Here is a 20170-nt window from a genome sequence, read left to right as displayed (position 1 = left end):
CCGAGCTGCCTGTGTCAATAAAGGTATAGTGTTTTTTATAATTGACTATAATAGCCTTAATAATTAAATCATCATCATGGGGTATTTCCACTCATTCCAAATCCTTAGGCCCAAAGCTAATCTCGGGCCCTTGTGTCTTCTCCTACCTACCATTGACTGCGTGGATTTCGAGTCAACAGGCGTGTGACTTTCTTTCCTGGTTGGAGTCTCCATCGGTCGAGCCTCCTGCAATCATACTAATATCTCTCGAGTGGCATTATTATGATTTTCTTCTTGTCACATGGGGGGATGCTCCTATTCAACCCGGGTAGGGGCCTGTGTCACGTTCTTTACTGTTGCAGCGATCGCTGGCGCGGCTCGGCATCTCAATGATCTCTTCCAGGCTATCCATTCGGTCTTTGGTAACTCCAATGGTTAGGAGACAGCAAGAGCTAGCGGATCCCCTGGTTAGCCACCCAACAATTCTCTTGATTGTAATGATAGCAATCTTGAGAATTATATATGCGTCTCTGACCGATAGTAAGTGCAAAACTTTGGAGCCCATCGTGGGGGCTCGGCGAACTGTATCCACTCAGCCTCCACATGCTCGACAGCATGAGGCCTTTGCTTGTGGAGATGCAGTAGAAAACTCGCTCAAGGTCCTTTATGTGGCAACGGAGGAGGAGCAGCTCGGCACTCAGGAGTGGGTGTGGTGACCTCCTTCTTCTGAGATGATTGAGCTATTTCTACATTAATATACTTGGTTGCCTTTCCAAGAAAATGGTTGAAGTCCCTTGAGGGATTCTTTATCATTGAGAGGAAGAACTTACTATCTGTGAGCTCTTGAGAGAAGGCACTCACTAGAATTTCTGGGGTGGCTGAAAAAATGTCATGGCCACTTGGTTGAACTTTTTGATGCAAGCCATCAACGTCTACTTGGGCCCCTATTTGAGGGAAAACAAGCTTAGCGTGGTTTTGTGGTATCGGTGGCTGCTGGCGAAGTGATGAAGGAAAGTTTTATGGAAATCCTTGAAGCAACAGATGGACTGGACAAGAAGTCAGTTGAACCCTCTTTGTGCCAAGCCAGAGAGAGTTATAAGAAACACTTGATACTTTACGCCATCCATATACTCATGAAGGATAACCGTATTTTCAAATTTAAGGAGGTAGTCCTCTGTGTCGGTTGCCCCTCCATACTCCCCTATCATCAAGGGTCAGATGTGGCTTGGTAATTTGTTCTCAAGTGTTTCTTGGGAGAACGATATGTTAATCCGTTCAAGATAATCACTAGGGACTTGATCCTTTCCCTTCCGTGGATCCTAACAGGTGCATCTCTTGAAGATGATGCTTAGGGCATTTCCGCTCGGCCCATCTCCTCGAATGACATGCGAAATAGTGCTCGATAATACGCGATCGGGGACGAAGGCACTAGCGGAAGGCTAATTTGCTATGCGGGTGGTTGTATGAGACCAGCTATTGGTGGAGGAGGAACTGGCTGAAATCCAGTGGAGCCTTCTACTCAAGTCCCTCGCTCAGTGTGAGGATCCATCATCGATGCAGCCTGGTCATTTGGTAAAGGACCCTTGATGGATACATGTTGTTGCACTAATATTTGCCCTTGGGTTGCTATCAGCAACTCCAAATCTTCCTATCACAAGGTGACTATAGTGAATTGTCTAGTATCATCCATATCCGCATTTCAAATTCAGGGAAAGTTCCCACAAAAGATGCAAAATTTGATCTTGTCTGAAAGCGGTGGAGATGACACGCTGGGTAGATGGTTCCGTCGTTAACTAGGAAAAGACTCTGAGATGGAGAAGATATGACACCTGACACTCCTTCTTGGCACTTCTTCCTACACACATCACAAAGAGAGCAAAGGGGAGCCTTAGAGCAAGAACCAGAGAGGGGGTCCCTAGCGCAGGCACTCCAACGCTCAAGTCAGTACAATAGCCAAGCGAAAAGTGGAGAAGAAGATGAACAGTAAATACGAGTATGTTATAACGTTGCCAAAGGATACATAGCCAACCGAGAGGACCCCCCCCTTTTTTATATTGACTCTCAAAATCCCCATAATTATGAGGCATCAAAGAATATCTTATATCAGAATATGTCAGGAATATGTAATGGTCACCCCTTGTGGAAGGTTCCATTATAGGTATATGAACCATCTTTTGCAACCTCCATATTAATAAGCCGACTAAAAATGCTTGATGTCAGAATATGTCAAGTAACACTAGGAAATGGAAGTTGCATCGACACCCTAAAAGGAAGGTTTCCTCGTATGTATATTCTATAGTAGCGGAATGTTCTCTGATGAGTAGCCATTATTCTCTGATTGGTTGTTGTGATTCTCTGATCATGTTGTCTACTGAAGGCAATCAGACCGACTTTGTAGCCAACCGATTGTATGATGGGAGACTGACACATGAGAAGTGGGGAGCTTAGCCCCATAGGTCCGCCCGGCAGTTTAAGTCCGACCAACCATATATTGAGAGTTGTATTTGTTGGGACTTTCGAGCTGCAAAAACCACTTTTTGTATTGCGGAAACCCCGAAGTCCCATGCCACCGGATCCGTGCGAAGATAAAATTTTGATGTACTAGTTTCTAGCCTAGATCTACATTAGATTTACATGGTTAAGAGATTAACCTTGTAGCGAAGCCCTTCATGAATCCCGCTCGTCCAAAATTTGCCGGATCTCAAGTGTGTTCAAGTGGACACACCTCTATACGTATCCACACGAACAATAGAAATGGAGAAAACACTTAGAGTGTGCTAGCACACTCTAAAGGTGTTCGACCAAGGAGGAGGAGAGGGAGAGAAGAGAAGAGAGGAGGAAGAAGATGGAGTTACATAAGCACACCAAATGCACACTTAAGTGGTCGGCCACTTAATGGAGGAGTTTTTATCTCCATGGTATACCAAGGGTCACAACTCTTGGTCTCCCTCATGAGGTGGCACACACTCATGTAACCTTTGATGATGTGGCACATCATCATTGGCCAGCCCTATGCCAAGTCACAATGACATGGCATTTGGTCAAGTCAAACTTGACTTTTCATCTTCCCTCTCAAGTCAAGTCAAACTTGACTTAAATTCTCCCATGGTTGATCAAATCCAACCTTTGATTCAAGTCAATTTAATTTATTGAATCTCTATCCATTAAATTAAATAGATTTAACGAGTCATAATCTAAATTAGACTCATTCGACACATGAATCAAATTGAGTCCAACTCAATTAGTCTAGTTTGGATTACTCTTAATCCAATTTGGTTCATCACATGAACCTAATCCTCTTTGGTTCATCATATGAACCTAATGTCCATCTAATTACCCTTTGTGTGTGACCCTATAGGTTCTTGTAACGTTGGCAATGCTCCTAAACCCATTTAGAAGCATAAGTAATGAGCGGTATCTAGCAACACATCATTACTACCCAAGTTACAAGAATGTTGAGATCCAACATCACCTTGTGACTACTAATTGTGACCCTTCACAATATATGACAAATGTCCTTCTATCCTTGACATTTAGATTGATCAATGTGAGGCATAGACGGTGTCATCCTATGATCAATCTAAATCTTGAACTCCAAGTAGACTCACTATAATCAAATGAGCTCAATATCTCATATTGACTCATTTGGGCATGGTCATGCACTTAGTGGTCTCACTCAATCAAGAATAACGATGTCACTCCTGTTATATAGGAGGGATAGATTCCATCTACATCACTCACATCCCTCCGCATAATTTGTTACATACCCAGTAATCGTCTTTATAGTCCACCCAGTTACGGGTGACGTTTGACGAACCAAAGTATGCAACTCCTTATGTAGGGAACCATGGTGACTTCAGGTCCAAGGACTAATAGTCATACTAATAGCCATATGAGAAAGTATATGACACTCATATAATGATCCATGATACTTTCTCATGGCGGGTCATTCAGTATACATTCTCCAATGCATACTCATGTGTCAACTTGATATCTCTATATCCATGACTTGTGAGATCAAGTCATTGAGTTGACCTACATGCTAGTCTCGTCGCATTAACATTGTCCCTGAATGTCAATACTTGACTAGGAATGATTAAGAGTAGTGTTCTCTATATCATCTCACTATCGATTCAACTAATCGATTGATATAGATAAGAACCTTCTACTCAAGGATGCTATTATACTTAGTTATTTGGCACCAATACAAGTAAGTATAATAACCAAAACAAATGCCTTTATATACATAGGAATATGATACAATAAGTCCATACAACAATCATCATTTGATTGACTCTAGGGCTCTAATTAACAATCTCCCACTAGCACTAGTACCAATCAGTGTAGGCTCTAAGGCCCAATGACCTAGTGTGACCATCATGCTTTCTCTGTGCCAAAGCCTTGGTTAAGGGATTAGCAATGTTAGCCTCTGTGGGTACTCTGCAAATCTTCACATATCCTCTATCGATGATCTCTCGAATGAGATGGAAGCACCGTAGTATGTGTTTGGTCCGCTTGTGTGAGCGAGGTTCCTTAGCCTGTGCAATTGCTCCATTGTTGTCACAATAGAGCTCTATTGGATCGGCTATGCTAGGAACCACCCCAAGCTCAATAATGAACTTGTGGATCCAAACTGCCTCCTTTGCTGCTTCTGATGCAATAATATACTCGGCCTCTGTTGTAGAATCAGCAACTGTGTCCTGCTTCGAACTCTTCCAGCTCACAGCACCACCATTCAAGCAAAACACGAATCCAGACTGCGATCTATAATCATCCTGGTCAGTTTGGAAGCTGGCATCACTGTAACCCTTTACAGCTAGCTCATCATCGCCTCCATATATCGGATCTCATGGCCTCTAGCCATTACTCAGAATCTAGTCTCATCACAGATTCCTAATAGGAGGTAGGCTCATTCTCAATAAGCATAGCGTCATCATGGTCAGACAAGAGAAATGAGTATCTCTCAGGCTGACGACGTACCTTATCAGACCTGCGAAGAGGTAGGTCTACATGAACTGGTTATTGTTCCTCAACTCCTTGTGGAACAATCTCATCATCCACAACACTTTGTGGTTCTAGTTCAACTTCCATCAAGGCTTTAGTGCTATGTTCCATATCCTGAACTTCTTCAAGATTGAACGTACTCCCACTAATTTTTCTAGAAATACCCTAGTCTTAGCCACAACTACTTTGTGTTGACTGGGAATGTAGAAGTAATATCCCTTCGTTTCCTTGGGATATCCTATAAAATAGCACTTATCGGATTTGGTTCCCAGTTTGTCCGAGACTTGATGTCGAACGTAAGCCTCATAACTCCAAATCCTCATAAAAGACACCTGGGCATCTCTCCAGTCCATATCCTATATGGTGTAATTATCATAGCCTTGGATGGAACACGGTTGAGTATGAAGGCTGCTGTGTCCAGAGCATAGCCCCAAAGAGATATAGGAAGATCTGTGTGACTCATTATAGACCGTACCATATCTAATAGGGTATGATTCCTCCTTTCGGATACATCATTCCACTGTGGTGTTCCAGGAGGAGTGAGCTAGGATAGAATCCCACACTCAGCTAGATAGTCACAAAACTCATTGCTAAGGTATTCTCCATCTCGATCTGATCGAAGTATCTTAATACTCTTGCCATGTTGGTTTTGTACTTCATTCTTGAATTCTTTGAACTTTTCAAAGGATTCTGACTTATGTGTCATCAAAAACACATAACCATATCTACTGAAGTCATCAGTAAAGGTAATGAAGTACCTATAACCACCCCTGGCAGCAACATTGAAAGGGCCACATACATCACTATGTATAAGTCCTATCAAGTCAGTTGCTCTTTCACTCTGTCCACTAAAGGGAGTCTTGGTCATCTTGCATGACTCGCATGTCTCATATGATTCGAAATCAAATGAGTCCAACAAACCATCTTTATGGAGCTGGGATAAGCGTTTGTTATTTATATAACCTAAGCGACAGTGGCAGAGATAGATTTGGTTCATTTCATTTGACTTGAACCTTTTAGTATTTATGTTATAGATGGAGTTCTCTAAGTCTAGAATATAGAGTCCATTCATCAGAGGTGCAATACAATAGAACATATCATTTAAATAAACTGAACAACATTTGTTCTTTATTATAAATGAAAAACCTTTCTTGTCTAAACAAGAAACTGAAACTATGTTCTTAGTAAGAGCAGACACATAACAACATTCATCTAATTCTAGTACAAGCCCAAAGGGCAGAGATAGACAGTAAGTCCCTATAGCAACAGCATCAACCCGTGCTCCATTGCCTACACGTAAGTCCACCTCGCCCTTCGTCAATGCTCTACTATTTCTCAGCGCCTGCACATTGGTACAAATGTGAGAAGCACATCCGATATCCAATACCCATGATGAAGAAATAGATAGATTGACTTCTATAACATATATACCTGAAGTAGAAGTCTCACTTCTTTTCTTCTCAAGATCTTCCAGGTACACTTTGCAGTTTCTTTTCCAGTGCCCAGTCTGACCGCAGTGAAAGCAGGTAGCATCCTTGGCAACCCCTCCTTTGGGTTTCAGTGCCTTGCCTTTGCCCTTGGCTTGAGACTTTCCCTTGTACCTTTGCACCATCCAAATGGAGTTGGGCTTAACCTTCTTAAGGTTGAGCTCAGCAGTTCTTAACATGCTTAGCATCTCGGGCAGGGGTTTATCAATTTCGTTCATGTTGTAATTTAGAACAAATTGATTATAACTATCCGGCAAGGATTGCAAGATCAAGTCAATGGCCAGCTCTTGGCCAAGTGAGAATCTCAACCTCTGTAGGTTTTCTATATACCCAATCATCTTGAGTACATATGGGCCTACGGGAGTCCCATCTTGCATCTTGCACTGAAACAGTGCCTTAGAGATCTCGAATCTCTCAAGCCTTGCTTGTCCTTGATATAGTTGACGAAGATGTTCAACCATATCATAAGCACCCATCAATTAGTGTTGCTTCTGAAGCTCAGAGTTCATGGTTGCGAGCATGAGACATGACACATCTAATACGTCATCTTGATGCTTCTTATAAGCATCTCAGTTAGCTCGCGTGGCAGTGGAAGGAGGTGCCTCGGGAATGGGCTGCTCCAGGACGTACAATTTTCGTAACTGTGTGAGAACAATTCTCAGGTTCCTGTACCAATCCAGGAAGTTAGCTCCATTGAGCTTATCCTTATCAAGGACAGAACGCAAGGAGAAGGTGTTCGTGTTTGACGACATGACAATCTACAACATAAAAATATAGAAAATAAATACCATATTCCATTTAATAATTTAATTTAGCCTTTAACTAAATGATGCTCCCACTGAATTCTATAATTCATGTGGGACAAGATACACATCATACTACGCCTTGAGTTAGCTTTGGCTAAATGGCCCAAGACTTAGTATGATATGTAGGTAACTAATTACCATTTACTTCTCTATGCAACTCTTGTTTATAGGATCAAGATCCGCATGTATATTAAAACTTGAGTTAGCTTTGGTTAAATCACCCAAGAGTTAATATAAATGTGATTTTGACCTATCTACCAACCATTGGAAAATGCCTATAGTTAAACTCGATCCAATTGAGTTTAACTAGTTTTACTCAATCTGATTGAGTTTATACTCACCCAGGCGTAGATAGGTGGGACCAAGATTGTCCCTCTGCATCCTACCAAGATAATATGCATTGCTCTGCTTTGGTAGATTCAACAACAACATGTGATTGAGGTAGTGATGGATATCACGGCATGGTAGGCATTTTGAGTTGACGCGATTAAGATATAATCTAATCATTGATGTGTATCATATACGTGATTTAGATCTAATCTAATCGTGGTGCATCATATACGCGATTTAGATCTAATCTAATCGTTAAGGCACTAATTAATTACTCTACTCTAGCATGCATCACATACACACACACAAGAAATTAATTAAATTATGATTAGTCATGACCCTACTACGATCTTCTCAAGCCAATGAGAAGATCGGATGGTCAACCTAAGGTCAACAGCTTCTCCAAGCTCCTCACCTTCACCGACATGTGTTGCTTGCACCCTCCTCGTAACTCCTCCTCGAGTGGACCTTCCACAGCTCCATTTTGTACATTACAAAGATGAAACTCGAGTTACATTCGAGTGTAAACTATTTTACAACAAGAAATAAAATAGAAAGGCACGACGCGCAGGTCGCGTATCAAATATATAACACGCACAGTCACACAAAAATGGCGTGTAGGCCATATTATGAATTACAACACATGTATCCAATACAATTGGGGTTTTATGGGCCATAACCATCACAAATACATACATAATTCTAAATTATGTATTTTATATAAATTTTTGTAATTTTACTACTATTTTTATAATTTTATGAGTTATAATTTTCCGGCGGTCCCGTTTAGCGATTTTCGGGCGCGATCGCGGGACAATGACCCTTGCGGGGTTAGGGGCAGCACCCCTTCTCATGAATTGAGTCTCACGAGTGTCCCACGATGATCTTACAGCGCCCTAAGCCGCTGTCCCAAAACATTTTGGGCGAGACCTCGCCGTTTCGAAAGGTGTTTCTCGGTAGTCGAAGCCTACAAGTGACCAAACACTTGTCACTTCACTTCTACGAGAAAAATACCCATAAAATACATAAAACAGTAAAAATACAGAAACTTACAGATCTGTAGTTTTTCATAAAAACCAAAATAAAACACATGCACGCTTCGTACATGGCTCTGATACCATTGTTGGGACTTTCGAGCCGTAAAAATCGCTTTTTGCATTGCGGAAACCCTGAAGTCCCATGCCACCGGATCCATGCGAAGATAAAATTTTCATGTACTTGTTTTCTATCCTAGATCTACATTAGATCTACATGGTTAAGAGATTACCCTTGTAACGAAGCCCTTCGCGAATCTCGCTCGTCCAAAATTTGCCGGATCTCAAGTGTGTTCAAGTGGACATACCTCTATACATATCCACACGAACACTAGAAATGGAGAAAACTATTAGAGTGTGCTAGCACTCTAAAGGTGTTTGTCCAAGGAGGAGGAGGGAGAGAAGAGAAGAGAGGAGGAAGAAGATGGAGTTACATAAGCACACCAAATGCACACTTAAGTGGCCGACCACTTAATGGAGGAGTTTTTATCTCCATGGTATACCAAGGGTCAAAACTCTTGGTCTCCCTCATGAGGTGGCACACACTCATGTAACCTTTGATGATGTGGCACATCATCATTGGCCGGCCCTATGCCAAGTCACAATGACATGGCATTTGGTCAAGTCAAGGTCAAGTCAAACTTGACTCTTCATCTTCCCTCTCAAGTCAAGTCAAATTTGACTTAAATTCTCCCATGGTTGATCAAATCCAACCTTTGATTCAAGTCAATTTAATTTATTCAATCTCTATCCATTAAATTAAATTGATTCAATGAGTCATAATCTAAATTAGACTCATTGGACACATGAATCAAATTGAGTCCAACTCAATTAGTCTAGTTTGGATTACTCTTAATCCAATTTGGTTCATCACATGAACCTAATCCTCTTTGGTTCATCATATGAACCCAATCTCCATCTAATTGCCCTTTGTGTGTGACCCTATAGGTTCTTGTAACGTTGGTAATGCTCCTAAACCCATTTAGAAGCATAAGTAATGAGCGGTATCTAGCAACACATCATTACTACCCAAGTTACAAGAATGTTGAGATCCAACATCACCTTGTGACTACTAATTGTGACTCTTCACAATATATGACAAATGTCCTTCTATCCTTGACATCTAGATTGATCAATGTGAGGCATAGATGGTGTCATCCTATGATCAATCTAAATCTTGAACTCCAAGTAGACTCACTATTATCAAATGAGCTCAATATCTCATATTGACTCATTTGGGCATGGTCATGCACTTAGTGGTCTCACTCAATTAAGAATAACGATGTCACTCCTGTTATATAGGAGGGATAGATTCCATCTACATCACTCACATCCCTCCGCATAATTTGTTACATACCCAGTAATCGCATTTATAGTCCACCCAATTAGGGGTGACGTTTGAAGAAGCCAAAGTATGCAACTCCTTATGTAGGGAACCATAGTGACTTTAGGTCCAAGGACTAATAGTCATACTAATAGCTACATGAGAAAGTATATGACACTCATATAATGATCCATGATACTTTATCATGGCGGGTCATTCAGTATACATTCTCCAATGCATACCCATGTGTCAACTTGATATCTCTGTATCCATGACTTGTGAGATCAAGTCATCGAGTTGACCTACATGCTAGTCTCGTCGCATTAACATTGTCCCTAAATGTTAATACTTGACTAGGAATGATTAAGAGTAGTATTCTCTATTTCATCTCACTATTGATTCAACCAATCGATTGATATAAATAAGAACCTTCTAATCAAGGATGCTATTATACTTAGTTATTTGGCACCAATACAAGTAAGTATAATAACCAAAATAAATGCCTTTATATACATAGGAATATGATACAATAAGTCCATACAACAATCATCATATGATTGGCTTTAGGGCTATAACTAACAATCTCCCACTAGCACTAGTGTCAATCAGTGTAGGATCTAAGGCCTAATGACCTAGTGTGACCATCATGCTTTCTCTGTGCCAAAGCCTTGGTCAAGGGATCAGCGATGTTAGCCTCTGTGGGTACTCTGCAAATCTTCACATCTCCGCTATCGATGATCTCTCGAATGAGATGGAAGCGCCGTAGTATGTGTTTGGTCCGCTGGTGTGAGCGAGGTTCCTTAGCCTGCGCAATTGCTTCATTGTTGTCACAATAGAGCTCTATCGGATCGGCTATGCTAGGAACCACCCCAAGCTTAGTAATGAACTTGCAGATCCAAACTGCCTCCTTTACTGCTTCTGATGCAGCAATATACTCGGCCTCTGTTGTAGAATCAGCAACTGTGTCCTGCTTCGAACTCTTCCAGCTCACAGCACCACCATTCAAGCAAAACACGAACCTAGACTACGATCTATAATCATCCTGGTCAGTTTGGAAGCTGACATCACTGTAACCCTTTACAGCTAGCTCATCATCGCCTCCATATATCAAGAAATATTCTTTAGTCCTTCTTAATACTTAAGAATATTCTTGATTGCTATCCAGTGACTTTCACCTGGATCTGACTGGTATCTGCTCGTCATGCTTAAAGCATACGAAACATCAGGACGAGTACATAGAATGGCATACATTGTTAGGATGTATACTAAAAGCCTAACTTTTAGTATAAACATTTATCTAGAAATAAGAATCACATTGGTCAAATGTCTACATTTATGATAAATGTAGTTGTTCAATTAATTTATATTGTAGATAATATGGTGTGTGGTCTCACACACAGAGGATCATATTATCAGTACCTTATAAATTATAAACAGTAGCTCACGACCAAGATGGAAAGGAACAAACCATTGGAAGGTCATAGTGTAATTAGGTATTAATTTATCTTAACTATATAATTACACTAGTACACTTAGAGTGTATTGAGTAGGACCATTAGAGGTCGTTTCTTTTATACTGACTTTATAAAGAAACAAAGACCTCAGTTATTATGGAAGTGTGTGCTCTTAATCATAATATAATAACAAGCACATATATTTGATATTTATTTCTTTAATTTATCAATGGGTGAGATTTAGTTTGATAAATCAATAAGCCCGATAAGTTGGGAAATGATATCACTTATAGTGTGTGTTGTTGATTATAGAAGGAAATTGTATCCTAGTGATCTAGGTTGATAATGTTCCCAAGAGGAGCTCATAAGGATTGTCATGTTAAACCCTGCAGGTGGACTTAGTCTGACATGATGATAAGGTTGAGTGGTACTACTCTTGGACTAAGATATTAATTAAGTGAGTTGTCAGTAACTCATTTAATTAGTGGGCATTCGACATCTTAAACACAGGGAGACTAACACACTCATAATAAGAAGGAACCCAAAATGTAATTTGGGATTAGTGCGGTAGTTCAATAATAGTTCTTTAGTGGAATGAATTATTATTGATGGAATTAAGTTGTGTGTTCGGGGCGAACACGGGAAGCTTAATTTCATCGGGAGACCAAAACCAATTCCTCCTCTCGGTCCCTATCATAGCCTCTTGTATATAGAGATTTATACCCACCACATACCTACCTTCTTACCCAACCTATAGGGGCCGGCCAAGCTAAGCTTGAAGCTCAAGCTTAGGGCCGGCCAAGCCTAAAGGATGAGCCTTAAGGTGGCCATCCACATTATATTTAAAAGGGATTTTTATTAAAATTATTTCTTATGTGGATATCATGGTTTTAAAAGAAAGTTTAAAATTTAAATCTTTCATTTTATAGTTTTCTACAAGAGATTAAGAAAAGATTTGAAATCTTTCCTTATTTGTAGATTAAAAGGTGGATTTTAATTTTAAGAAAACTTTCCTCTTTAACCATGTTCATGATTTAAAAGAGAGTTTAAAAATTAAATATTCTCTTTTATAAGTTTCTACAAAAGATTAAGAAAAGATTTGATATCTTTCCTTATTTGTAGATTGAAAGAGTTTTTAATTTTTTAGGATAACTTTCTTTTTATCCACATGTTTAAAAGAAAGATTTTAATTTATAAAATTTCTTTTTTATAATCCACCATGAAGGAAAAATTATTGGAGAAATTTTTTATAAATTTTCGAAAGCAAATAAGGAAATTTTAATTTGTGATTAAAACTTTATTTGCTTAGGAGATTTTAATGTGGCCGCCCATTGAAATAATAAAAAGAAAATTGTTTTTTAATTAAATAAATTTTCCTTTTCATGACAAAAGAATTAAGGAAGTTTTTATTAAAATTTCCTTATTTGCCAAGACCAAGGATTATAAAAGAGGAGGTAGAGGAGCCTTCATGTGGAACAACCTCTATTCTATTTTTCTTCCTCTCTTTTCTTCCTTGGTGTGGCTGGCCCCTCCTCTTTCTCTCTTCTCCATCTTGTGGCCGAACCTCATCTCTTCCTTGGAGTCCTTGTGGTGGCCGGATCTTGCTTGGAGAAGAAGAAGAGAAAAGAAGGTGATATTTCTAGCATCCCTTGGAGCTTGGTGGTGGCCGAACCTCTTCATCTTTGGAGGAACTTTTGGTGGCCGAAACCTAGAAGGAAGAAGAAGGTGCTTGGTGGTTCTCGTCTCGGAAGATCGTTGCCCACACAACGTCCGAGGTTAGAAGAGGAATATGGTAGAAGATCAAGAGGTTATTTTTGCTTACAAAGAAAGGTATAACTAGTAATTGTTTTCCACATCATACTAGTTTTCTTTGTATTGTTATTTTTGGAAATACCAAACACAAGAGGCATATGATTCTAGAGTTTTCGAAATAGTTTTTCGAGTTTGTGTTTTCTTCTTTTTCGAATTTGTGATTCGATTGTTCTTTTTGGTTAACCTAGAGTTATTTAAGGAAATAAATATTAGCTTTCCTTAAAAGGCTTTGCCTAGGCGGTGGTGGTTGCTCCCATATCCAAGAAGGCCATGTGCCTCACCATGCAGTCCTGGAAGCCAATTTTAGAAATTAATATTTATGGAATTAATAACTTAGGTAGATTTGAATCAATAGTGTTAAGTTCCGCTTGCGATTCAAATTTAAACCATTAAGAATAGATAAGTTAAATTTGGAATCAATAATGTTAAGTTCCATCTGCGATTTCTAATTTAACTTCTAAAGAACACAATAGGTTATTTAAGAAAAGATTCGACACTTGTACAAAAAAATTTTGTACAGTGGAACCGGTACGATTTTCTTAGAACTAACCAACATACATGATAGATTCTATGGCTGAGGCATAAGGGATCATATCCTTGCGGTCTCTCTCCTCTCTAGAAGAGGGACTTTGAGTCTTCGAAAGACTCACACCATGTGACATCGGCAGAAATCCTTTCTTAGAATTCTGCATGGCAAACCGTAGTAATACCTTGTCAGCATATGTACTCTAACTTAGGCCAAGCAATCTCTTAGATCTATCTCTATAGATCTGTATGCCTAGAATATGGGTTGCTTCACCAAAGTCCTTCATTGAGAAACAATTCTCTAGCCAAGTCTTTACAGACTACAGCAAAGGGATGTCGTTCCCAATGAGTAGTATGTCATCCACATACAACACAAGGAAGACAACTGTGTTCCCTACAACCTTCTTGTAGACACAGGGTTCATCTTCATTCTTGATGAAACCAAACAGTTTTATTGCTTCATCGAATCGAAGATTCCAGCTCCGAGAAACTTGCTTTAGCCTATAAATGGACTTATGCAGATTGCATACTCTACCAGTATGTTGTGGATCTACAAAACCCTCAGGTTGTGTCATGTACTCATCCTCGAGCAAGTTTCCATTAAGAAACACGGTTTTGACATCCATCTACCATATCTCATAATCGTGGTATGTTGCAATAGCAAGAATGATCCGAATGGACATAAACATCACAACTGGAGAAAAGGTTTCATCATAGTCAATACCATGAATTTGCTTGAAACCTTTAGCTACTAAACGACCTTCATAAATAAGTCCATCCATGTCAGCCTTTCTCTTAAAGACCCACTTACACCCAATGGGTTTTACCCCTTCAGGTGGATCAACCAAAGTCCATACTTGGTTGGTGTATATGGATTCCATTTCGGATCTCATGACCTCTAGCCATTTCTCAGAATCTGGTGTCATCACAGCTTCCTGATAGGAGGTAGGCTCATTCTAAATGAGCATAGCGTCATCATGGTCAGACAAGAGAAATGAGTATCTCTCAGGCTGACGATGTACCCTATCAGACCTGCGAAGAGGTAGGTCTACATGAACTGGTTGTTGTTCCTCAACTGCTTGTGGAACAATCTCATCATCCACAACACTTTGTGGTTCTAGTTCAACTTCTATCAAGGCTTCAGTGCTATGTTCCATATCCTGAACTTCTTCAAGATTGAACGTACTCCCACTAGTTTTTCTAGAAACAAAGTCTCTTTCTAGAAATACCCCAGTCTTAGCCACAACTAATTTGTATTGACTGGGAATGTAGAAGTAATATCCCTTCGTTTCCTTGGGATATCCTATAAAATAGCACTTATCGGATTTGGGTCCCAGTTTTTCCGAGACTTGACGTCGAACGTAAGCCTCACAACCTCAAATCCTCATAAAAGACACCTGGGCATCTCTCCCAATCCATATCTTATATGGTGTCTTTATCACAGCCTTGTATGGAATATGGTTGAGTATGAAGGCTGTTGTGTCCAGAGCATAGCCCCAAAGAGATATAGGAAGATCTGTGTGACTCATCATAGACCGTACCATATCTAATAGGGTATGATTCCTCCTTTCGGATACACCATTCCACTGTGGTGTTCCAGGAGAAGTGAGTTAGGATAGAATCCCACACTCAGCTAGATAGTCACGAAACTCATGGCTAAGGTATTCTCCACCTCGATCTGATCGAAGTATCTTAATACTCTTGCCAAGCTGGTTTTGTACTTCATTCTTGAATTCTTTAAACTTTTCAAAGGATTCTGACTTATGTGTCATCAAATACACATAGCCATATCTACTGAAGTCATCAGTAAAGGTAATGAAGTACCTATAACCACCCCTGGCAGCAACATTGAAAGGGCAATATACATCACTATATATAAGTCCTAACAAGTCAGTCGCTCTTTCACTGTGTCCACTAAAGGGAGTCTTGGTCATCTTGCATGACTCGCATGTCTCATATGATTCAAAATCAAATGAGTCCAGCAAACCATCTTTATAGAGCTGGGATAAGCGTTTGTCATTTATATGACCTAAGCGACTATGCCAGAGATAGGTTTGGTTCATTTCATTTGACTTGAACCTTTTGGTATTTATGTTATAGATAGGGTTCTCTAAGTCTAGAATATAGAGTCCATTCATCAAAGGTGCACTACAATAGAACATATCATTTAAATAAACTGAACAACATTTGTTCTTTATTATAAATAAAAAACCTTTTTTGTCTAAACAAGAAACTGAAATTATGTTCTTACTAAGAGCAGGCACATAACAACATTCAGCTAATTCAAGTACAAGCCCAGAATGCAGAGATAGACAGTAAGTCCCTACAGCAATAGCAGCAACCTGTGCTCCATTGCCTACACGTAGGTTCACCTCGCCCTTCGTCAATGCTCTGCTATTTCTCAGCGTCTGCACATTGGTACAAATGTGAGAAGCACATCCGGTATCCAATACCCATGATGAAGAAATAGATAGATTGACTTCTATAACATATATACCTGAAGTAGAAGTCTCACTTCTCTTCTTCTTAAGATCTTCCAGGTACACTTTGTAGTTCCTCTTCCAGTGCCCGGTCTGACCACAGTGGAAGCAGGTAGCCTCCTTGGCAACCCCTCCTTTGGGTTTCAGTGCCTTGCCTTTGCCCTTGGCTTAGGACTTTCCCTTACCTTTAGGCTTTCCCTTGCCTTTGTGCCTTTGCACCATCAAAATGGAGTTGGGCTTAACCTTCTTAAGGTTGAGCTCAACAGTTCTTAACATGCTTAGCATCTCGGGCAGGGGTTTATCAATTTCGTTCATGTTGTAATTTAGAACAAATTGATTATAACTATCCGGAAAGGATTGCAAGATCAAGTCAATGGCCAGCTCTTGGCCAAGTGAGAATCCCAACCTCTGTAGGTTTTCTATGTACCCAATCATCTTGAGTACATATGGGCCTACGGGAGTCCCATCTTGCATCTTGCACTGAAACAGTGCCTTAGAGATCTTGAATCTCTCAAGCCTTGCTTGTCCTTGATATAGTTGACGAAGATGTTCAACCATATCATAAGCACCCATCAACTCGTGTGGCTTCTGAAGCTCAGAGTTCATGGTTGCGAGCATGTGACATGACACATCTAATGCATCATCTTGATGCTTCTTATAAGCATCTATGTCAGCTCGCGTGGCAGTGGCAGGAGGTGCCTCGGGAATGGGCTACTCTAGGACGTACAGTTTTCGTTCCTGTGTGAGAACAATTCTCAGGTTCCTGTACCAGTCCAGGAAGTTAGCTCCATTGAGCTTGTCCTTACCAAGGACATAACGCAGGGAGAAGGTGTTCGTGTTTGAATGCATGGCAATCTACAACAGAAAAATGCAGAAAATAAACACCATATTCCATTTAATCATTTAATTAGGCCTTTAACTAAATGCTGCTTCCACTGAATTCTATAATTCATGTGGGACAAGATCCACATCATACTACGCCTTGAGTTAGCTTTGGCTAAATCGCCCAAGACTTAGTATGATCGGTAGGTAACTAATTACCAATTACATCTCTATGCAACTCTTGTTTATAGGATCAAGATCCGCATGTAAATTAAAACTTGAGTTAGCTTTGGCTAAATCGCCCAAGAGTTAATATAAATGTGATTTTGACCTATCTACCAACCATTGAAAAATGTCTATAGTTAAACCTGATCTAATTGATTTTAACTAGTTTTACTCAATCTAAATGAGTTTATACTCACCCAGGCATTAATAGGCAGGACCAAGATTATCCCTCCGCATCCTACCAAGATAATATGCGTTGCTCTGCTTTGACAGATTCAACAACAACATGTGATCGAGGTAGTGATGGGTATCACGGCATGGTAGGCATTTTGAGTTGACGCGATTAAGATCTAATCTAATCGTTGATGTGTATCATATACGCGATTTAGATCTAATCCAATCGTGGTGCATCATATACGCGATTTAGATCTAATCTAATCGTTAAGGCACTAATTAATTACTCTACTCTAGCATGCGTCACATACACACACACAAGCAATTAATTAAATTATGATTAGTCATGGCCCTACTACGATCTTCTCAAGCCAATGAGAAGATCGGATGGTCAACCTAGGGTCAACAGCTTCTCCAAGCTCCTCCCCTTCACTGGCATGTGTTGCTCGCACCCTCCTCGTAACTCCTCCTCGAGTGGACCTTCCACAACTCCATTTTGTACATTACAAAGATGAAACTCGAGTTATATTTGAGTGTAAACTATTTTACAACAGGAAATAAAATAGAAAGGCACGACGCGCAGGTCGCGTATCAAATATACAACACGCACAGTCACACAAAAATGGTCGTAGGCCATATTATGAATTACAACACATGTATCCAATACAATTGGGGTCTTATGGGCCATAACCATCACAAATACATACATAATTATAAATTATGTATTTTATATAAATTTCTGTAATTTTACTACTATTTTTACAATTTTATGAGTTACAATTTCCCGGCGGTCCCGTTTAGCGATTTTCAGGCGTGATCACGGGACAATGCCCCTTGCGGGGTTAGGGGCAGCACCCCTTCTCATGAAATGAGTCTCACGAGGGTCCCACGATGATCTTACAGTGCCCTAAGCCGCTGTCCCAAAACATTTTGGGCGAGACCTTGCTGTTTCGGAAGGTGTTTCTCGATAGTCGAAGCCTACAAGTGACCAAACACTTGTTGCTTAGCTTCTACGAGAAAAATACCCATAAAATACATAAAAACTGTAAAAATACAGAAACTTACAGATCATTAGTTTTTCATAAAAACCAAAATAAAACACATACATGCTTCGCACATGGCTCTGATACCACTGTTGGGACTTTCGAGCCGCAAAAACCGCTTTTTGCGTTGCGGAAACCCCGAAGTCCCATGCCACCGGATCCGTGCGAAGATAAAATTTTCATGTACTTGTTTTCTATCCTAGATCTACATTAGATCTACATGGTTAAGAGATTACCCTTGTAGCGAAGCCCTTCGCGAATCCCGCTCGTCCAAAATTTACCGGATCTCAACTGTGTTCAAATGGACACACCTTTATACGTATCAACACGAACAATAGAAATGGAGAAAACTATTAGAGTGTGCTAGCACTCTAAAGGTGTTTGGCCAAGGAGGAGGAGAGGGAGAAAAGAGAAGAGAGAAGGAAGAAGATGGAGTTACACAAGCACACCAAATGCACACTTAAGTGGTCGGCCACTTAATTGTTAGGATGTATACTAAAAGCCTAGCTTTTGGTATAAACATTTATCTAGAAATAAGAATCACATTAGTTAAATGTCTACATTTACGATAAATGTAGTTGCTCAATTAATTTATATTGTAGATAACATGGTGTTTGGTGTCACACACAGAAGATTATGTTATCGGTTTCTTATAAATTATAAACAATAGCTCACGACCAAGATGGAAAGGAACAAACCATTGGAAGGTCGTAGTGTAATTAGGTATTAGTTTATCTTAACTATATAATTACACTAGTACACTTAGAGTGTATTGAGTAGGACCATTTGAGTACGTTCCTTTTCTACTAACTTTAAGAAGGAACAAAGACCTCAGTTATTATGGAAGTGTGTGCTCTTAATCATAATATAATAACAAGCACATATATTTGATATTTATTTCTTTAATTTATCAATGGATGAGATTTAGTTCGATAAATCAATATGCCCGATAAGTTGAGAAATGATATCACTTATAGTGTGTGTTGTTGATTATAGAAGGAAACTGTGTCCTAGTGATCTAGGTTGAGAATGTCCCCAAGAGGAGCTCATAAGGATTGTCATGTGAAACCCTGCAGGTGGACTTAGTTCGACATGACAATGAAGTTGAGTGGTACTACTCTTGAAGCTAGATATTAATTAAGTGAGTTGTCAGTAACTTACTTAATTAGTGGACATTTGTTATCTTATACATAGGGAGACTAACACACTCATAATAAGAAGGAGTCCAAAATGTAATTTGGGATTGGTGCGGTAATTCAATAATAGTTCTCTAGTGGAATGAATTATTATTGATAAAATTAACTTGTGTGTTCGGGGCGAACACGAGATGCTTAATTTTATCGGGAGACCAAAACCAATTCCTCCTCTCGGTCCCTATCGTAGCCTCTTAATTATAGAGTACTATACCCACCTATACCCAACTTCTTACCCATCCCATAGGAGCCGGCCAAGCTAGCTTGGAGACCAAGCTAGGGCCGGCCAATGTTGGGTTCATGGGTGCTTCAAGGTGGCCGGCCCTAGCTTGGGTTCAAGCTTGGTGTGGCCGGCCCAAATTAAAATAAAAAGATTTTTTTTAAAATTTTTCTTATGTTGATAACATGATTTAAAAGAGAGTTTAAAATTTTAAATCTTTTCTTTTATAAGATTCTACAAAAGATTAAGAAAAGAGCT

This window comes from Zingiber officinale, chromosome 6A (genome assembly GCF_018446385.1).
Source record: "Zingiber officinale cultivar Zhangliang chromosome 6A, Zo_v1.1, whole genome shotgun sequence".
NCBI classification, from domain to species: Eukaryota; Viridiplantae; Streptophyta; class Magnoliopsida; order Zingiberales; family Zingiberaceae; genus Zingiber; species Zingiber officinale.
This window is presented reverse-complemented; position numbering follows the sequence as displayed.